At 36.6% G+C, this 23,130-nt stretch overlaps 1 long non-coding RNA gene across 1 annotated transcript in view; it reads right to left on the bottom strand.

Annotated features, from left to right (window-relative positions):
* LOC141276338 (uncharacterized) overlaps window positions 1–23,130 on the bottom strand; it is a 546,316-nt gene that overhangs the window by 348,273 nt on the left and 174,913 nt on the right. Inside the window, exon 2 of the long non-coding RNA XR_012325701.1 lies at window positions 11,762–11,899. This is a non-coding gene — a long non-coding RNA (uncharacterized lncRNA). The remainder of the gene's footprint in view (window positions 1–11,761; window positions 11,900–23,130) is intronic.

Here is a 23,130-nt window from a genome sequence, read left to right as displayed (position 1 = left end):
AGGTGGTGCTGTGATACAGAAGCTACTTGAGTATTATAGTATTTCCATATACGTCTGCAAGGATAGTGGCTTCAAGATGGTGTGGATACCCATTAACGGCAACATCTAGGTGCATCTTCTGATTACCATGTCTTATATGACAAACCAAGTGTATTCCAGATTGCCAGGCTGCTAGGTGGGCGGATGACTGGAATAGGGAGCATTGATAATGTTAATGAGGACTTTCAAGGCATCTAACTAACTAGGTTAGTTAACTTTCAAGGTTTCTCCAAAACCTCCTGAAACTAGTCTATTATTCAATTACAAATAATAGTGGTTAATGAGTTAATATGAAACCTTGGGCATTGTTCTGTGATAACTCGTCTCCATTGTCAAGCAAGCACAGGAAGCTAGTTTGTTACTCCATGATGATGCAACAAATTACTCATGATAACTCATACCTCTCCTTATTTATCTTCTCCTGAGAAGTTCAACAGAAATAATATTCTCTTTACTAGAAATGTTTTTCCAAGCACTGCTGCTACGGATCTAATCACATCTTCATTGATAAGATCCTTTCTATGTAAGGGGAAGGTGACTCTTAAATATTTACAGTGTGATTATTTATACACAATTCCAATCATCCTTAGAAATATTTCTGTGAGAACAAACAGCAAGAAAATCCATGCTCGTAGTTTCAAGATGGAAATATTCAATACTCATTGTCCTACTGAATTTAATACCAAACATGAATCATTTGGAAACTGGATTAAAACTATAAATAGAAAGCAACTATCTAGTATTTTAATCAAAATAATCCCTTTAATACTATCTTACAGCCTTAGAAATAAAAAGACAGCTAATAAGAAAACTACAATCTTGTGAGGATGACATATCAAAGCCAAAACAAACTCGGCATAATTTCTGCAAAAAAGCTGTTAACCCCCTAAAACAGTGCTGCAGCTAATTTGCTTAAAGTAGAACTGTGTAAATTTGAGAATACTGGAGTGTCACTCTCCATTTCCCTCAGACTCTGAGAAAATTTACAAGTTTCTGTTTACTTGTCACGTTGGTGTTACACTGAATATTGTATAATCAATACATTTTTCCTAAATGTATGTGCTCAAAAAATCATGATAGGGGCCCATGCCCTCCACTATCACAGGTTCTCATGGAGCTGGTTAATGGGGATGGCAATGCCTTATTTACAGACTGTAGGTCTCTAGGATAGGAAATCAAAGATGCAGCCCCATTCCCTTTAGTGTTAAAAATACAGGATCACAGACTAATTCTTTACTGTGCCTTTTTTCGCTAAAGTCTGAAGCAAGACATTGACCAAAGGCCACAATGAGAAACTTTAAAGATTCAAGTGAACCACAGCTAAGAAAGGATAAATCAAAATCAACACTTTTCACCATAAGCCCAAATCCAATTATATTGTCCCCTTCCTTCACCATGTAGTACTGAGTACTTACAAATCCTAATATCTGTCTTCTGATATTTTATTTATAAAATTTAGGACAAACCACTCTGTATCCCCAAACCAGAACCTTACACTCTCCTTTTCCACACTTTGGCTCATGTGATTTCCAGCTCCTGAAATGAGCTGTGCCTTCATCCTCATAATGAAATCCTAAAATCCTTAGGTTTGATTTAATTCTTACTTTTAGGGGGACTATGAAACTATAAAGGGTAGAACAATAAAGCAGTTCTGAAGATCATTAGTGACCAAACTCCTTTTTTTACTAAAAAGGACTCAGGAGTTCTGTGAAGCCTGTGTGACTTGTTCCCGTATAAGAGGCAGGTATGGACTGGCTTCCAGGCCCACATCCCCCTAACTCCTAATCCAAAGCACTCTATGACTTCTCCAGCTCAGCTGTGACCTCCTCTTTCCCTGGTCTCCCTTGGTCTTGAATGTCCATTGCATTTGTTTGGCAATCACTATGCACCAAAAATGGCCTCTCTCACTGTGGCCTAATACCTGCACCTGGATCTTAAGTTTCTCCTCACATTATCTGGCACAAAGTAGCCCTCAAGAGCATTTGTTCCACCTCACTACAATATCTGCAACAACCAATGTTCTCACTATCTTATACATCTGTTGAAACCTTGAACTCAAGTGGAACTTTATGTCAGCAACCTGCAAGGTCAAACTTACTTAGTTTTCTCTTAGTCCAAACGCTAAAATCTTCACACCATTTATACACTTCAAGGGCAGCAGCCACTAAACACTTCCAGGACTTCCAAGATCCTTATTACACTGTTCTGTGCATGGAACCAAGATCCTGTGGAAGTTCAGAAATAGGGGACCAAATTTTTCATTTTTTTAACATTTTTATTGGAGTATAATTGCTTTACAATGGTGGTGTGTTAGTTTCTGCTTTATAACAAAGTGAATTAGTTATTTAGTTATACATATATATATCCCCACATCTCTTCCCTCTTGAATCTCCCTCCCTCCCACTCTCCCTATCCCACCCTTCTAGCTGATCACAAAGCACTGAGCTGATCTCCCTGTGCTATGTGACTGCTTCCCACTAGCTATCGATTTTACATTTGGCAGTGTATATATGCCCATATATACACTACCACTCTCTGACTTTGTCCCAGCCTACCCTTCCTCCTCCCCGTATCCTCAAGTCCATTCTCTAGTAGGTCCGTGTCTTTATTCCCATCTCACCCCTAGGTTCTTCATGACCATTTTTTTTTTTTTTAGATTCCACATATATGTGTTAGCATACGGTATTTGTTTTTCTCTTTCTGACTTACTTCACTCTGTATGGCAGACTATAGGTCTATCCACCTCACCACAAATAACTCAATTCGGTTTCTTTTTATGGCTGAGTAATATTCCATTGTATATATCGGCCACATCTTCTTTATCCATTCATCTGATGATAGACACTTAGGTTGCTTCCATGTCCTGGCTATTGTAAATAGAGCTGCAATGAACATTTTGGTACATGACTCTTTTTGAATTACGGTTTTCTCAGGGCATATGCCCAGTAGCGGGATTGTTGGGTCATATGGTAGTTCTATTTATAGTTCTTTAAGGAACCTCCATACTGTTCTCCATAGTGGCTGCATCAATTTACATTCCCACCCACAATGCAAGAGGGTTCCCTTTTATAGCCACACCCTCTCCAGCATTTACTGTTTGTAGATTTTTTGATGATGACCATTCTGACCGGTATGTGATGATACCTCATTGTAGTTTTGAGGTGCATTTCTCTAATGATTAATGATGTTGAGCATCCTTTCATGTGTTTGTTGACAATCTGTATATCTTCTTTGGAGAAATGTCTATTTAGGTCTTCTGCCCATTTTTGCATTGAGCTGTTTGTTATTTTGATATTGAGCTGCATGAGCTGCTTGTAAATTTTGGAGATTAATCCTTTGTCAGTTGCTTCATTTGCAAATATTTTCTCCCATTCTGAGAGTTGTCTTTTCGTCTTGTTTATGGTTTCCTTTGCTGTGCAAAAGCTTTTAACTTTCATTTCATCCCATTTGTTTATTTTTGTTTTTATTTCCTTTTCTCTAGGAGATGGGTCAAAAAGGATCTTGCTGTGATTTATGTCATAGAGTGTTCTGCCTAAGTTTCCCTCTAAGAGTTTGATAGTGTCTGGCCTTACATTTAGGTCTTTAACCCATTTTGAGTTTATTTTTGTGTATGGTGTTGGGGAGTGTTCTAATTTCATTCTTTTACATGTAGCTGTCCAGTTTTCCCAGCACAACCTATTGAAGAGGCTGTCTATTCTCCATTGTATATTATTGCCTCCTTTATCAAGGATAAGGTGACCGTATGTGCGTGGGTTTATCTCTGGCCTTTCTATCCTGTTCCATTGATCTATATTTCTATTTTTGTGCCAGTACCATACTGTCTTGATTACTGTAACTTTGTACAGTAATTACCTCCCAGTCTGAAGTCTGCGAGCCTGATTCCTCCAGCTCTGTTTTTCTTTCTCAAGATTGCTTTGGCTATTCAGGGTCTTTTGTGTTTCCATACAAATTGTGAAATTTTTTGTTCTTGTTCTGTGAAAAATGCCAGTAGTAGTTTGATAGGGATTGCATTGAATCTGTAGATTGCTTTGGGTAGTATAGTCATTTTCACAATGTTGATTCTTCCAATCCAAGAACATGGTATATCTCTCCATTTGTTTGTAACATCTTTAATTTTTTTCATCAGTGTCTTATAATTTTCTGCATACAGGTCTTTTGTCTCCTTAGGTAGGTTTATTCCTAGATCTTTTATTCTTTTTGTTGCAATTGTAAATGGGAGTGTTTTCTTAATTTCACTTTCAGATTTTTCATCATAAGTGTATAGGAATGCCAGAGATTTCTGTGCATTAATTTTGTACCCTGCTACTTCACCAAATTCATTGATTAGCTCTGGTAGTTTTCTGGTGGCATCTTTAGGATTCTCTATGTATAGTATCATGTCATCTGCAAACAGTGACAGCTTTACTTCTTCTTTTCTGATTTGGATTCGGGGACCAAACTTAAAGGGACAAAAAAAATGTGGAGTCAAATTGTTAAGCTGAGTGAGGAAGCAAGTGATGCTATTACGTGGGGCAGAGAGAATATGGGCTATAGATCAGGCATTCACCTCAATTTCTTGGGAAGCTCCCTGACTTCCAGCATGCTGATATTCAGGAAGCTGCTAGGTCTGACCCTTCAGTTTCCTCCTTCTCTGACTCAGGTGGTGGGATAAAGATTTCTGAGGTATCTCATATCTGCTCTTCTAATTCTTACATGGCTGTCACTGTCATCACCAACTGGCCATATCTGCAGGCCCAGAGGATCTTGTCACCACTCAGTGTAACAGATGCCACTCTTGCCCATAGCAACCACATTTGCCTAGGATAATTTCACACATACAAGGGCCCTGAGCAAGGAGGAGAACAATTAACACCCTGTGTGCAGGTGGATAGACACACCTGCTCCTGCCTCTGCTGCTCTCTCCCAGTGAAAGCCACCTCAGGGAGGTTTTAACCAGAGCACTTTCTCACTCCTGTACCAGACGCTTGAAACTCTCACAGATAATATTCCTTTCCATTCTGTCCTCCCAGCCTGCCACACACCCAAAGTGTCAGGAATCCCTCTGTCCCAGGTATCAAGTAGACCCATCCCATCCTCCCTGTGCACTAAGCTATTTGCTCGTGAATTAACTTTCCCCATCTTCCAAACACATATGATGTCTCTTTTTCTGATACCTTAGTTTTCCATCTTTTATTTTGGTGTGCTAGGACAAAGTTTTCACTGTAATACTGTTCTCACAAAGGTTCTTGGTCTTAAGCTCTTGCTTAAAATTCCTTTTAAAGTAAGAGTCTTCATGAAAGTCCTGGCTAAGGAGCTTTGGCTTTTCTTCAGGAAGTTCCGCAAGGTGCATGTTGTTGGCTTTGCTTCTTCCTCTAGTGATGAACAACTGGTGTGGCAGCCATGCCTCTTATCCTGCATCTTAAGACTGTGGTTCTTTCTGTGCATCCTCTCACACTCTAAAACTCTGCCAGAGGTTTATCCTTCACCTCTTTGGTAAGAATGATTTCCTGTTTGGCAGTCAAGCTGGAAACCAACACTTTGATTTTATGGAAAGCTGCTAAGACTCTTCCAGGTTTATATTCAAACCAATCATATCCAGCTCCAAATCAGGTCCATTATGCTAATGCTGAAGACAGATGTATATAGAGTCACCACCACCACTACAATCTTTAAACAGCACCTGTTATGCAACTACTTGCTTCAGATATGGTACAAAACAATTAACCACCATGGATGCTGTCCTCTTGAAAATTACAACCCAAGACACATGAAACATATAATGTATTCAGGGAACATAAAAGAATGTATAAACCAATATATAAACATGCAGTTGAATAAATTTATACTAGGTAGGTGAATAGTTTACTCTTAAGATTTGTTTGCTCTTGGTTACTACAATTCTCCTAGGAGAAAGCCAAGCAGCAATGTATTTTTAAATAGATAAGCACTAAGCTTTGCTTCAGAACTTATAACCAGAAGCCAAAATGTCTCCAACTCATTACTATCTGATATGAAATATAGAGATGAGCTAGGATCAATAAACATTTCTACATAGAGTGTTATTTCATCAGTGCTGAAACCACCCAAAGGTCCTAGTGGTACAAGTGGGCAGAAGTAAACACTCTTGGAAATGTCCCACAGGGTACCAGATGGTCTTCCCCACACTGATAAATAGGCAATGGATCCAGATTCAAACTTTGCTAAAACTACTTATTAATTACTATTTGCTTATTGTTCCTCAATAACAACAGTGTCTGGACTATGCTACTTCCTAAAGACAGCTGTCTTTAATCTCCATTTGAGACAAAACAGTAATTGTTATTTTTAGCTGCTCGATTTTGAGCCAACAGACAGACTCAAAGATGATGGCAAAGGCCACATAGGTAACTGTAATAAATAAGTACTCTCTGGGATGTGTTTAATGAATAGAAGTTTTTACCACTGTTTAAGATAAGTTTAAGTCAGTAATGCAAAAATACTCCTAGAACTTGGCTGATTCTGAACCATAACATTAGAATGGCTTATATGTAAACAGATTTGGGAAGAAGAACAAAATCAGTGCAATATCTTCAACTACCCTACTTGTAAAAGCAACCTTCCACTTTATGTTTACATTCTCTGAAAGTACATTATTAATGCTGCCCTTAAATGATGATCAGTCAGCCACATCTGCCATAACTCAGGCTGCCCTGCTAACCATTACCTGGATCAGGCAGTCTAGATACAGCTAATAAATCATAGCTTCTGACACACTTGCCATAGTAGTGTATTCTTTGCAATTAATTTTCTTATAATTTCTGACCAGAATTCATGGTAGAATCTGGCATATATTAATGGCCCTCTACTCACCCACAACTTCATTAATAATAGGGAGAAATTAGGAGATAGAATTCTTTCATCTCTAAAAACAAGGGCTGTTTCAATTTTAAAAAGAAAAGCACACTATTTAGCTTGGTAGGTGGTGAATGTGGGGAAAATAGAGGTAACAGGCAGCCAACAAAAGATACACAATATATTTTTGGAGACAGTCAGACATTGAAACACTTGGTGACAACAATTTAAAAATAGAAGTATCATTTTTATGAGTAGGAAGACTCAATGTCACAAAGGCAATTTTCCCTAAATTACCAGAGTAATAGAATCAATGTAATTTTAAAAAACAACATTTTAATTAAATTGTCAAGCTAATTTGAAATTTATTTGAAAGAATAAAAGACCAGGAATAGACAAAATATTACTGAAAATGATCAAGGTAGAGAGACATGCCCACACATATCAATATCTATTATAAAACAATAGTAATTAGGATAGTGTGCTCTTGATGTGGTGATACATAGATCAAAAAGCAGAATAAAGAGTCCTTATGTTTTTAAATCTACATAATTAGTACAATGGTCAATGTAACATTTGACAATTTTTATTTTTATTAAACATTTTTTTTATATTTATCAATGTTGATACATTCAGACCTAGTTATTTCATTTTATCTATGTAGTATTCCATCATGTGAATAGACCTTAATTCTTCTGGTCCTCTATTTGTGTTTATTTAGGTTAGTTCTCACTTATCCACTTATACATGGTCTGATGAACACTTTTGTCTTTGTGCACCTGCACGAAGGCATATTTAGGATAATATCGTTGTTTGTACATAAGATATGCTTCTCTTCAAAGTTATAAGTTGTTTTACAAAGGAATTACAGTATTTTACACTCCCATCAAGGTCATCTTAACATACACCTTCACCAATTTGGTATTTTCAAAATTTTTTATTTTTGCCTATTTGGGTAGAGTGAGCTTTTTTTTTTTTTTTTTGCGGTATGCAGGCCTCTCACTGTTGTGGCCTCTCCTGTTGTGGAGCACAGGCTCTGGACGCGCAGGCTCAGCGGCCATGGCTCACGGGCCCAGCCCCTCCGCGGCATGTGGGATCTTCCCAGACCGGGGCACAAACCCGTGTCCCCTGCATCAGCAGGCGGACCCTCAACCACTGCGCCACCAGGGAAGCCCAGAGTGAGCTTTTATTTTTGCTTTAGTTTCATTTACCTTGTTATATTTGTGATTAAGTATATTTATTGGTCACTTAGGTTTCCTCTTTAGTTAATTATTTATTGATATCTTTTGCCCTTTTTCTATTTTATTCTACCATCTTTATCTTCCTATTTAACAAAAAACTTTATTATAAAATATTCATACATGCAAATTTTTTTAAATAATAAAATCAAAATATGCATCGTGTATCTACTACCCAACTTTAATACATTCTCTGTTTACCAAATTTGTTTCACAGTTTTTAAAACAAAATCATTCCAAATAAGCTTAATATCCATGCACGCCATCTTCATTCCAGTATACTATTTGATAGCATATTTAAATTTTACAAAAATGTTATCATTCTATGGGTATCACGTCACAAATTTCTTTTTCCATTTTTTTACTCAACATTTTACCTCATACTAATACTTGGAGCACATGATCATTTTGATTTTTTTATAGTACTGTATTATATGAATATGCTATAATTTGTTTATTAATTTTCCTCTAATGGATATTTATACTGTTTTCAGTTTTTCACCACTGTAAGCAATTTAGCATTGAACATTCTTATTTATATTTCCTCCTATAGTTATACACCTAGCATAAGCAATCTTCAGGTTCACTACACATTGCCAAATTGCTCTCCAAAGTTGGTTTAATTTCCATCCCCTTCAGCAGTGGATATTATACATCAGTTTTTCATATAAATATGTATATATCAATTTAGCACGGTCATAACTTTTTATTTCTGCAGTTATATTAGTGTAAAACTGTATTTTGTTTGATCATATGGTAGCTCTATTTTTAGATTTTTAAGGAAACCCCATACCTATTCTCCATAATGGTTGTACCAATTTACATTCCCATTAACAGTGTAGGAGGGTTCCCTTTTCTCCACACCCTCTCCAGCATTTATTGTTTGTAGATTTTTTGATGAAGATCATTCTGACTGGTGTGAGGTGAGCAATCCCATTCCAGGACATATATCCAGAGAAAAAACCATAATTCAAAAATATACACGCACCCCAATGTTCATTGCAGCACTATTAACAATAGCCAGAACATGGAAGCAACCTAAATGTCCACTGACAGATGAATGGATAACGATGTGGTACATATATACAAAGGAATATTACTCAGTCATAAAAAAGAACAAAATAATGCCATTTGCAGCAACATCAATGGACCTAGAGTTGTCATACTGAGTAAAGTAAGTCAGACAGAAAAAGATAAATATCAAATGATATTACTTATATGTGGAATCTTAAAAAAAATGGTACAAATGAACTTAGTTACAAAGCAGAAATAGAGTCACAGATGTAAAAAACAAACTTATGGTTACCGGGGGGAAGGAGAGGGAGGGATAAATTGGGAGATTGGGATTGACATGTACACACTGCTATGTATAAAACAGGTAACTAATAAGAACCTACTGTATAGCACAGGGAACTCTACTCAATACTCTATAATGACCTATATGGGAAAAGAATCTAAAATAGAGTAGACATATGTATATGTATAATTGATTCACTTTGCTGTACAGCAGAAACCAACAACACTGTAAGTCAACTATACTCCAATAAAAATTTTTTTTAATTTTAAAAAAGATGTTATATATGGGGGAAAAAACCCTGTATTTTGTTGTTTTGATTTGTATTTACTGATTACTAGTTAATTTGAACATCATTGCTAACCTACAAAGCTAATTTAGGTTTCCTCTTCTGTGAATTGTCTGTTCATCTCTTTTCCACATTTGTCCATTGGGTTATTGGACTTTTTATGTTCTCAAGCTACTATTTCTTTGACACGTATGTGTACACCAAATATCTTCTTCCAGATTGACTTTTAATGTTATCTGTTTATCGCTCTAAAGAAATTTAACATTTTAATTTTGTGAAATTTAGCTTTTTATGGCTTGTGCTTTTTGTGAATAGTTTTAAATGTTTTTCTCTACTCTGAAATTAAACGGTATTCTCCTATTTATGCAGTTTTTATTTTAATATGTTGCTGTATGATATTTTGTAATTCTACCTACAATAGATTTTTATGTATGATGTAAGATAGGGATCTAATTTTATCTTTATTTTCCTATTTAGGTAGCCAACTGTGACTACTCTTTTCAGTAAATCGATTATCTCCACTGATTTCTAATATCCTTGTCATATACCAAGTTTTCATTTATGTAGGTGTGTTTCTCTGAACTTCCTATTTTGTTCTGTTAGGGACAGCAGGATTCCCATATAATATAACCCGTTATTCTCTACTAGAGTTCAAAACCATTTAAGACATATCAAGATGTAAGGCAAGTGGAGATAAAAATATCTGCTACTTGAAAAAGTATGCTTAGTGCTTTAGGGTCCCTCTTTATGTTATTACTTGTTTGGATTATACATTTAACTGTTTGTTATATTTTTCCAGCATTTGTTAGTGTTTTTGATAAGATCAAGGTTTCTATTAGCTCATTCTACTATGTTGCTGTAACCTGAAGTCAACGTGATGTAGTAACTTGGCAAGATTTACTTGTTACCTGCAATAATTATGTTACTTGACAACAGTTATGCTGAATACTTACACATTTACAGTTATTTCTACCACCTCATTTTGTAGTGTCTACTTACCATTCATTTCTTTGCTTCTTTTGTTCTTTTTCCTATCTTTGATTAGACTGATAAAAATTTTTGTTATATCTTTGTTTGAAAGTTAAAGATCAAAAAGTTGCTTTTAAACACTTAAAGTGTTAAGATATCTCTTATCCGTGAATTTTTCTAAAAGTCAAAGTTCAACTTTATATTCTCCTCTTGATAATATGATTTAATCACCCTTGAACTTTCCAACATATTTTATTATTGTGTCGAAATTTAGTTTTATCTTACTTGTGTTGGGAAAAAGCACCATCAATGGTTAAATTTCATTATCTTTTCTTTTAGTTTCTTTTGTATTTTTTTATAAACTTCCTCCTCGGTTCAGTTTTCTTCTTGCTGAACTATACCTATTTCCTTTAAAAGCGCCATGGATTAGTAAGCTCTCCAAGTCTTTGTCTGATTTTTTTTTTTTTTTTTCATTTTGCCCTCACTCTTGAAAGAGTGTTTGGCTAGGTATGAAACTCAGTTGACTGGTATTTTCACTCAGCTCTTTGAAGTTTTCTGAGAGTGTTTCCCAGTGATGAGGACCTGATGGGACCAAGGGACAGAGGCTACCAGAGCTGCCTCCAAATAAGAAGTAGAGAAGATTTTTGAGGTTCTCAGCCCTTTTCTTTCCAGAACACTTTCTTACTTTTGGCCAGCTGACACATGCTAGGCTGCACACACAACCATCTCCTCTAGTCCCCTAACCAACATGCACATAGCCCTTTCTCTGGGCCAGGCTCTGAGCTAATCATTTCACACACAGTCTGACAATCATCTGACAATCCTATAATGACCCCAGTACAATGACAACCAGTAGGGGAATTTAGTTCTTAAAACCGTATTGCAGACTTCAGGTTGCATCAACATGGGAGACTGAGCTAATAGACACCTTGATCTTACCAAAACAACAAACAAATGATAGGAAAAATATAGCAAACATTTAAAAGCACAAATCAAACAAGACATAGCCTATAGAGGGACTAAGCAGGCTAAGCAGGCTAAGTAAGGTGGTCAATGGGTATTCCTGCAAAAATCTCCAGAAAGCTGATTCTATGAGGCCAGGTCAGCCAGCTGCCTCCTTACCTGAGGTTATCCAGGCCAAGGTTTGCATGCAGACCTCCATGTCACCACAAATTTGAGCATCTTCTCTAGCCAGGCTGGCCCAATGCTGAGTTCAAGGCAGGCACATGGCTACAGCTTGCCCAGCTCTGTGCCCCTCCCCTGCATGAAGAATAGATGAAGATTACCCATAAGAAAAATGGGGTGATTTATCCAGAAAACAGTGAGTAGGTGCTACACGACCCAAGCAATAGATGCCTACTGCAAACTTTAATTAAATTAAATAATAATGGCAATTAATGTACTTGGGTTTCATATACAAATTTAGGAGTACCTGAAATCATTTTTTAGTCTAAGGGTTTATTTAACCTATATTAAAGATAAAAGAAAAACATATACTGACAGTAAGCTTTCTAAGCATTCTCCACTCATGTTAGTCAAACAATAGGACAAATAAATGAAATCTCACAGGCCTTATAAACAATTTGTTGCTGATGTTGTTTTAGAGAAGATGAAGAGAGAAGCCATTAAAAATCAAATATACAGATTCAGCTTGATCTCAGAATTCTGCTCTTGAAAAACAAAAAGTGAGTGAGCCAGCATTAAGTACAACATTCCCTCTCTGGTGTTTGTTGTCTTTATTTTTTCCATTAAAAATTTATGTGTTGTTCCTAAGAGAGCTAAAGTAATTAGAGATGAAAAATCCTCAGTGATTCATACTCCCTCCCATCTCTGTAGGGTTTCATAGGAAACCGCTTTGACATATCATCTGCTGTAAATTACTTTAATGGCTTCTCTACCACATTTAACTCCTACCGATAAAAGTGATTTAGTTCCTTAATTTGTGCAACACCTGAACACACAAACATCAATACCATTCACAGATCTAGAAGAATGTCATTTGCTATAGTACTTAAAAGCAAATTAAATTTGTCTCCAAAAAATATTAGTCATTTTAACGTTCATCTCCGTGTAATCAAATAGTTTCAATTAGATTAATAGCATTGAATTCTTTGCAGACATTTTCATAGATAAGAATTTTATTAAAAATGAGAATAGGTATTGCTAAAATAGTATTTCAAGTACACTCACTTCTAATATATCTGAAAATTAAGGCTAGCACTTACTGAGTACCCTTGTGTGCAGAGAAGGTACTATATTCTCTTAAAGCATTTGCGTGCACTGACAAGATGAATTGATTTTGAAAACATTAACTGATAAGGATTTTATTTTAAATTCTATGTCTATTCAAAATGTATGTGCCCCTCAAAGTAACAAGGAAACTGTTATTTTCCACATTGGATACATGACCTGTATCGATTCAAACGTCAAGTATCATAGGTTCAAGACCTTGAGGAGTTTAGACTAAATTTAAAGGAAAGATGATCACAGGCAAATATACTTAAATAAAAATGAGTGCATTTTTGTGAACTGGAGAAATAGAGCATTTTTTTCTTATGAATCATCTTGCCAGTCAGTCTCTGCCATATTGCTATTTATGTACTCTGCTTTTCTCAATATCTCACAAAATATTCAGGGAGTTAGGAAAATGTTTTTTACTTCAAACTGTCTCACATTTGCAAATTGGTTAAGATACATATACGTACACATGTGCACACACACTCATATATAAATTCCACAAGCTCGTTGCTTTAGGGTGGCGTGACAGACTGAGATATGCACTATTCAATCAAAACAGCAAATAAAAACTCGAATTTAGTACCAAATTATGAATGAAACAACACAGTGTATAAAACAAAGAATTCTCAATAAAAGGTGGTTAACAGAGAATAGGAATATTTTAGAAATGCTTACTATGAAATAAAGCAAGATGAAAAACTTAAAGCCTTAGCCTTAAACGTAAGAGTAAATTAGGATATATTTCTATTTGAAAATCTATATTTATTAGTTAAATTATGGAGTTACTAAATCTACATTGGGAGCCTAGCTACCTGGGAAGAAAAAGGCCCAAAAGTGACAATTTCTCATTAGACCTAAATTACTTTTTGATATCAAGAAGAGAAAGTCTTTAAAAGGCAAGTTATAGTTTTATAAGAGAGGTAAAAAACTAAGCTGAAATATTACTCAGCCATAAAAAAGAATGAAATATTGTCATTTGCAGCAACATGGATGGACCTAGAGAATATTATACTTAGTGAGGTAAGTCAGACAGAGAAAGACTAATACAACATGATATCCTTTGTATGTGGAATCTAAAAAACAATACAAATGAATCTACATATAAAACAGAAACAGACTCACAGACATAGAAAACAAACTTATGGTTACCAAAGGGGAGAGTGAGGTGGGGAGGGACAAGTTAGGAGTGTGGGATTAACAGATACAAACTACTATATATAAAATAGATAAGCAATAAGAATTTACTATATAGAACCGGAAATTATGTTCAACATGTTGTAATAATCTATAATGGAATATAATCAGAAAAAAAATAATAAATCACTAAGCAGTACATCTGAAACTAACACTATATTGTAAATCAACTATACTTCAATTAAAAAAAAGTTGAACACATGAAGGAAAACAATATAAGCATTCTAGAAAGCCCCTTCCTCCATAGCTTTAACCATCCTCCCCTAAGCACCTATGTATTTACATGCCATCTATGTTCCTTTGAAGATTCTTCTCACCCCAAACCCACTCAGCACAGAGAGTACATTTTCTGTATTATCTTTCCAGAACCTTTCTAGTCGTTTTCCATAGTTCCCACCTCTGTGTTCCCAAGTACTTGGTTCACACTGTGTTTTTAAAAGTTAATCATAACAATTAATATTTATGTAGGATTTATTGTCATTCTATGTAGGCCTTTATATACTCATGGCAACCCAGTGAGGTGGTGCTACTTAATTTAAAAATAAAGAGTCTGAGGCCTTCTGTGGTGCACTGACTGACCATGGTCACAAGGCTAACATGCAATAGTACCAAGTTTACACCCAGGAGATCTCATATTAGATACCTCCCTATGATGTAGCTTCCACTGACAATACTGACCCTGAGCATAATGGGTTTTGTTTAGTCTGTCTGGGCTGAAAGGCAGGCTTTTGAGGAGAGAGCACTTCTTGTTCATATTTTCACATCAGAATATAACAAAGGCCCTAGGACCTTGTAGACCTCAAATGTCTGCTGAATAAATGAATGAATAAACAAATGACTGAAAGTTTGCTACTTACTGAGTAAAATTTTCTTGGGTAAAACAAGACAATGCTTGTTAAGTTCTATGCAAACACTAGGTTGCCTGGCATTCTGTTCTTTTCACTGTATTGTGTGTGTGTACATACATATATATACATATATGTGTATGTATCAGAACTAATTAAAAATAAATGGAAATGTACCCAAGATCAAATAAATTTTATCAGTTTTTCTTAGTCCTCCAAATTTCATCTATAAGTCTCTTTTTTAAGCACCTTTCTATTCAACTTTTTCAAAAGAAGTATTTGCCTTTTAATGGGAAGTCGGCATTTCATCATAAAGATAAAACACAATGTGCTCAACTTATTCTGCCTTCTAGAAGTACTTTTTTATCAAGAGTACTTAGCCAGTGGAAAAGATAGATTCCAAAAGAAAATATATGTCAGGCATGAGAGATCAGAGCTCTACTAGACTGAAAAGAATGAAAAATGAAGCTTCCATTTCCGTTGTACTGAAAGACATAATTTGCAAATGCTCCATTATCACTGAACTTTTCTGTTCCAGAGTCCAAGAGAGCAGAACAAGGAAAGAACTTGCATATCGCAAAAAATCAGTCAGCTCTGAGTTTAAGTAAAAGTTTGAACCATGAAGCATTCCACAGAGTCTTGATTATTTGGACAACACGACTTTTTACTCAAATAGCATTTTGTGTGTCTCGCAGCAAACTATTTCTAATGAATCACTTTCAGAACTGGTAGCATTAGTAGTTAAGTTACAAAGTCTGTCTGTAATTACTGCTGATAACCTCAATGGCAGTGATTCTTGGTGGTTGAGCCCAAACCCTATTGAGCATCTGATAAAAGCTATGGATTCTCTTCCTAAAACAAACAAACAAACAAAAAAACACCACATATACAAATAAGGATAAATACTTAAAATTTGCTTGGCATCTCAGGGGAGTCACAAATGCCCCAAAGTCTACTCACAGGCTCCACCTGTTTCATAGTTCCCCCCAGTCCCTTTAAATACCCAGGCTCTGAGAAGAACTCAAGACTTTGTCTCTCCCCAGGTCTTTTCTATGGAGGAACCACTCTGGAAGACAAGGACACAATGGAGGGCTCAGGAAGACACAAAAGAAGCCATGTCACTAAGTGGTAGAACTTTCACGAGAAAGCAGAAAGCACTTATTCAAATTAGATTTGGGAAAATGTTCACTTCACTCAAATTTTTCTGCAAAATTCAGTCCTTCATTTAACAAACATTGACTGAGTTCCCACTCTGAGCCCCTACCTCCTGATGCCCTTCAAGAGTCCAGGGAGAACCTACGCATAAGGAGTGGAGTAGACTGCTAGGGCCTGACTGCATCTGGAGGAAAGGGTTCTCGGGACTATCACAATCCTGGGCATCTCGCCAGGATGAGCAACCAGAAAGCCCACATCCTTACCAGCAGTAGAGGGTTCATGTACCTAAGTAGTCACAGTGAATAAATTCCAATGAATTTAGAACAGCAGACATCAAAGTCCCTCTGCCAGAACATACACTGACCAAATCGATGACAGTAATGACCTTGGCAAATTTTCAATTCAAACATTACACACAGTTCCAAATTGTGTTTATTCATAAATGATGGAATCCCTAAGTTATTTAATACCTATCTGGTCAGCATTCATGAAGAAATCTATTCTATACTTTTGTGGGTACTTTAGAACAATGATATGTCTTTAAAGATTTTTGAAAGATATCTAACTTAGGGAGAAAGAAAAATCAAAGGTGGCTCATTAGATTTGCATAATGATTAAAATTGAAATTATCTAATTGGGAATTACGTGTATATTATTTATGAGTACTTCCTTCTTTAAGATAATAAATGAATGTTTAGTATGCACACAGCAGAACTGTAAAACACTCCTCTCATTGGGGAGAAATGAGATAGTCCCCAGAGGAAGCCTTGGGAAGACTAATCAGGTTTCCCAGTTGCTCATTTGCCTTGGCTCCTGTAGAAATTAATGTTAGGAAAACCCATAAGGTGCTGCACAGCTGGAATCCAGCAGTTTAATTGCTTTGCACAAGAGACTAATGGTCCTGGGCCTTGGGTGTGTCCACATGTGCAGGAAGGCAAGGGACAACGCCCTTGCAAAGCTCCGTACCCTTAACTGCTATAGATAGTCAACCAGGAGAACTGTGTCTAAGGGGGAGGGGTATGAATTGTGCTGAATAGGAATCTATTTTTAGATCTATTAATTTGCCTCTCTTTGGATTCATTACAATTTTAACTCATATGCCAGAACACTGTTTCCAAGGAAGCACTGATTAATGTCCTCCAAGGACAAATAGAACAAAAATAAGGCACAATCCAGATGAAGATTAACTCCACATTTTTTTTTTTTTTTTTTTTCTGTACGCAGGCCTCTCACTGTTGTGGCCTCTCCCATTGCGGAGCACAGGCTCTGGACGCACAGGCTCAGCGGTCATGGCTCACGGGCCTAGCCGCTCCTCGGCATGTGGGATCCTCCCGGACTGGGGCACGAACCCGTGTCCCCTGCATCAGCAGGCGGACTCTCAACCGCTGCCCCATCAGGGAAGCCCTAACTCTACTTTTAACTATGCTTTGGATGGGAGGTAGCCCCTGCTTATACACTGCAACCCTATGAATAAGTGCGTTCCCTTTAAGAAACACTTCAGCCAAGGTACAGCAAAGATAAATGAGCAAATTCAGGCAGATTCAAATAAAAGTGATTCTTCTAGGTATGTTTTGTTTATACAGCATGGCTGAATCTCAAACATATTCTGAATATTTTTGCCATATTATATGATAATACTGTGTTATCCAAGAAAAAGAGGTACCATTCAATTTTAGCAGAAGTATTATTTTAATCAAAATGAATTTTATTAATTTGTAATAAAATTGTATGCACTTGTCCAAACTGTTTCATGCTGTTTAAAACCTATACCCACTATTTCAGAGGATTAATGAGTCCCATTTAAGAAATTTCACAGGACCTCTCTATCTTGGGCTATCCTTACTGTACGAAAGCCATTCTTTGAATACATAAGAAATTAATTTGAATTCAACTAACTGCTTATTTTTGTGTTTAAAAAAAAAAAAGGCCTGGAATGAAGGTAGGAAATGGACATTATAGTCATGAATGCTTCTAAATATCTGGTGGGCTTCAGACAAATCACAGAACCTTTTATAGTACTTTTTCACTTTATTAAATTATAGTAAATATCATCTGAATCTCTGAGATAATGGTAGAAAAACTATGGTCACCATGCTGTACAAAGGCAGTTGTACTACATATTACAACATTTAGTGAAGTTTTCCAAATATTAAGACCTTTTATTTAAATAAAGCATTAAAATAGACACTAGGCTCCAGTTGTCTCAAGAGAGTTTGCCCACTCAGTTCTTGTATGTCAAAGAAGGATCTGTTCCATGATCTTTTGAAGCACCTCATGGAAAAATTTAAGGCATAATATCTGGCTCCTGAAATGTGTTCTCTGTCCGTTATTCTAAAAACTAAAGGAGAAAAATAGAACATGTAGAGAGAAAAAGCTAACCTCTGGCCAGAAGCTGATTCTGTCTTAATCTATACTTTACTTCCCAACAGAAGAGCTGCTTCTCTGAACCTCCAAAAGAAGGGGGAAAAGAGAGGAGGCTGCCTAGATGATAATTAATAATGACCATTACTACAAGATTTGTTGGAGGGAATTCTCTTCACACTAAGCATTGAGAACAGTCTCATCTCTTCAATCACTGCTCCAAGATACTGTCAAATGGGTTTCAACATTAGGAGAGAATCTAATTTCCTTTGCAGTGCCAAGTGATAAGTATATTTATTAAGGTGGAAAAGAGAAAAGAACTTGAAGTAGAAATAAAAGTCAGGTATCTTTCAATGTTCAAGAAAACCCAATGATTTATTTTCTGGTATTTGGGAGAAAAGATTTATGTTCATTCTATCTTATCTGTATTAGTTATCTATTGCCTTGTAACAAATTACCCCAAATTCAGCAGATTAAAACAACAAGCATTTTTTATATCCAATAGTTTCTTATCATCAAGAATCTGGGAGGCGCTTAGCTGGGTGGTTTGGTTCTGGTTTTCTCAGTAAGTTGCAGTGAAGCTGTCAGCTAGAATTATAGTCATCTCAAGACTTGACTGAGTCAAGAGAATCTGCTCCCAACCTCATCCATGTGGTGTTAGCAGGCCTTTCTTTTTCACTGATTGTTGGTCAGAGACTTCAGTTCCTTACTCTATGGGCCTCTGGATAGGGCTTCTCACAACATGGCAGCCTACCTCATTCAGAGCAAGATAGCCAAAAGAGAGAGTCAGCACCCAAATTGCAATCTTGTATACGTTCATCTCAGAAGTGAATTACCATCATTTCTGCTTTATGCTATTGTTCATATAGGCCAATCCTGGTATAATGTGGGAGGGGACTACACAAGAGTATGGCTACCAGGAGGTAGGCAACATCAGGGGTCATCTAGGAGGTATGCCACCACATCACCTAACTTACAAGAGGCCTACAAGAAAGCAGTACTGGCCAACCACAAAAATGGCTAGAGGCTCAGCTGGTGGGATCCAGGCACAAAGTAAACTAATCATAAATATACCATCTTTCACCCAGGTTTGTCTGTTTTACCTTTAAGGTAAATCCGTGCCCTTTCTCTACTTGTGAAGTCTGCATAACTGCATTAGCTAAGCCAGTTAGTCTTCTCCAATTTCTAATTCAAATTCACCAAACATAGTGTGGTAGGAAAGACAAGACACAGTTTCTTTCAAAGTGCTTGTCTTTCAGTGTAAATTCCTTCTCTGGCACTCTGCCCTTCCTTGGACAGTATGAAGCTATTTTCCTGGGGGGAGAAACGGGCACAGAGAAGGAAATAAAACCTCCTTAGGATAATTAGAAGTGATGTTAAGGAAAGGATAATTCAAACAAACCATGTTGTTCTCAGCAAAAAAGAGATACTTCCATAGCAGCTTTGCACCTGGCTTCCCTCTGGCCAGGAAGGTACCTACTTTAGCCGAAGAGCAACTCCTGAGTTGAACATTTGGAACTTGAACTGCAGTAAGGTCACCCGATACTCTGAGAAGGGACTTCTCCTTTTCTTAGATAAAGATTTACATACAACATAAACATAAAACATTTTATAAGACTACAAAGGAAGGATAGAGCTATATTATTGCAGTGAAGGAGAGCATTACTATTTAAATGTCTGTCTGTACCAGTGGTACTGAGGTGTGTGTATAGGGGAATAAATCCCACCTTCCTCCCTCCCCCCTGCCAAACATTCTGGTAAACCTTCCTACAGGGTCTATCCCTAGCTCCTGAGTTGAGAATCACTACCAAATTGACCCACGGTTACTGATGGGAGTGTCTTATTTCTCAAGGAGTTTAAGAAAGAGAATCTTTGTCAACTAACTGACTCAGTGATAACTATTCCCATGATATATACCTCTACATAAAGGAGTTTATTTACCTATTTACTTATGTACCACCTTGTTCCCTCTAAAAAAATATTTATTGTGATTTATAACGATTTATAAAATACAACAAAAAAATAACATGAACTATTTATGAAAGAATCAATATAAAAGAACCAAGTCTATGGGGCATAAAACTGAGCAAGGAATGTATTTGCTCCAGATGGGCAACAAATTTGGCTGTAAAGTTGTGAGCAGTCTGCCAACTAGAAAAGAGAAATCTGGTCTCAGTTCAGTTTACATAAGAAAAATATTAACAATTTTCCTAAAAGGGGTATAATTATTCTTAAACTAAGATCAGGCCCAGTACTCCACTGGGGACACTACTCAACAGCATTTATACAATAAAAATAAGATAATGTGGCCTTGAACCATTTTTTATACTGACTTGATCAGAGCCTTATAAAAAGTGAGTCTGCACCAGTCAGAATGGCCATCATCAAAAAATCTAGAAACAATAAATATTGGAGAGGGTGTGGAGAAAAGGGAACACTCTTGCACTTTACATGGGAATGTAAATTGATACAGCCACTATGGATAACAGTACGGAGGTTCCTTAAAAAACTAAAAATAGAACTACCATACGACCCAGCAATCCCACTACTGGGCATATACCCTGAGAAAACCATAATTCAAAAAGAGTCATGTACCAAAATGTTCATTGCAGCTCTATTTACAATAGCCAGGACATGGAAGCAAACTAAGTGTCCATCATTGGATGAATGGATAAAGAAGATGTGGCACATACATACAATGGAATATTACTCAGCCACAAAAAGAAACGAAATTGAGATATTTGTAGTGAGGTGCATGGACCTATAGTCTGTCATACAGAGTGAAGTAAGTCAGAAAGAGAAAAACAAATACCGTATGCTAACACATATATATGGAATCTAAGGGGAAAAAAAAGGTAATGAAGAACCTAGGGGTAAGACGGGAATAAAGACACAGACCTACTAGAGAATAGACTTGAGGATATGGGGAGAGGGGAAGGGTAAGCTATGACAAAGTGAGAGAGTGGCATGGACATATATACACTACCAAATGTAAAATAGATAGCTAGTGGGAAGAAGCTACATAGCACAGGGAGATCACCTCGGTGGTTTGTGACCACCTAGAGGGGTGGGATAGGGAGGGTGGGAGGGAGGGAGACGCAAGAAGGAAGAGATATGGGAACATATGTATACGTATAACTGATTCACTTTGTTATAAAGCAGAAACTAACACACCACTGTAAAGCAATTATACTCTAATAAAGATGTTTAAAAAAAAAATGAGTCTGCAGGACCGTATGTAACAGAGGCCACCTGAACGTCTTTTGTTTCTTCCTACACATGCAGAAACTCTACATTTCCCAGCTATTGAGATCAGATTGGGGCCATATGACTGGATTCTGGCCAGTGAACAGTGATGTGTCCTCTTTGGAGGCCTGGGCATGACAGCTCTTTGCTTTCTTCTTCCACCATGACCTTGAAGGACCATATTTAAGACAGCAGTGCCACACAATGGAAGGAGCTTATATCCTTAGCTCAGAGGAGCTCAGAGGCTCTCACAAGGAGAGCCATTCAACCTGAATTAGACCATGACATAAGCAAGGAACAAAACTTCAGTGTGTTCATTTCCCTGACTAAAACAACAAGCATTAACAATACAGGATTCAAAATTCCAGCTCTCTGTAGACCTTATTTGATTAACTGGGCAGAGTTTAGAATATCTAGAAGAATAGATTCTAAATCTTTCACAGTCCTCCCTCAATATTGTTTTATTCAACTGGGTGTTAAAAAATCCTGGAGATGATGATGATGAAATTATAATAATAGTAGCGAACACTTAGATATCACATGCTATGTACCAGGAATGATTTATTCTAAATGCTTTCTATATATTAACACATTTATTTCTTACAATATATTCATTCATTTAATCCTTACCATTAACTGTAATTTTCAGACGAGGAAACTGTGGAAAAAAAGTGACTTGTCCAAGGTCCCTCAGTAAGGGGTGGCACCAGAATTAGATTCAGGGAATCTAACTCCAGGGTTGGTGCTACTAACTTCTATACTATAATTTATTTCGTACAATGATGATAAGATTCGTATCGTGCTCCCTTGAAAAATTATTAAAAACCTCCAATTGTCTATAAGTCCAAAGTCTTCAAAATGCATACCAGCTGAAGTATGGCTGGCATCCTCTTGGAATAGCTAAGGAGCCTAATGAATCATTAATCTTAATAGATGCCCACCCCATTTCAAAAGAATAAACCTGTATGGAGCCAAGATTAGCTTTTGAAAGGATTTTCTAATATAATCCAACTGTACAATACCTTACTAAGTTGGTTTAACAATTTCTACAATTTACTTTAAAATAACAGCATAGACAACATAATACTGTATATGTACTAATTACCTGAAGTTTTAACTTTAGAGGTATTTAGGTGCCCTAATTTAACTTTACAAGAGAACACAACAAAAAAACTGTTTTCTGAATGCAGATAAAAATATTGGTACTTCCTGGTCACCTAATTCCACTATATACATTCCTATGTGATCCACTGGCCATATATGACATACCAGAAGAAAATCAATATAATACACGAATTCCCCTAAGTTAGTTCTCCTTGCCATAATTAATCTTTTGGAAAACAAAGGTAAGCTTCCTGTTAACTCAAATATCACTCTGTTTACTTCATGCCATGTTTTTCTAAAATACATAATAATGAGTTTTCCAGTTTCATGTAAAATTCCCTTCACTTA

The sequence above is a fragment of the Tursiops truncatus genome, chromosome 14 (assembly GCF_011762595.2).
Source record: "Tursiops truncatus isolate mTurTru1 chromosome 14, mTurTru1.mat.Y, whole genome shotgun sequence".
Taxonomy (NCBI): domain Eukaryota; kingdom Metazoa; phylum Chordata; class Mammalia; order Artiodactyla; family Delphinidae; genus Tursiops; species Tursiops truncatus.
The sequence above is the reverse complement of the archived record's forward strand: the minus strand, read 5'-3'. Positions and strand labels throughout refer to the sequence as shown.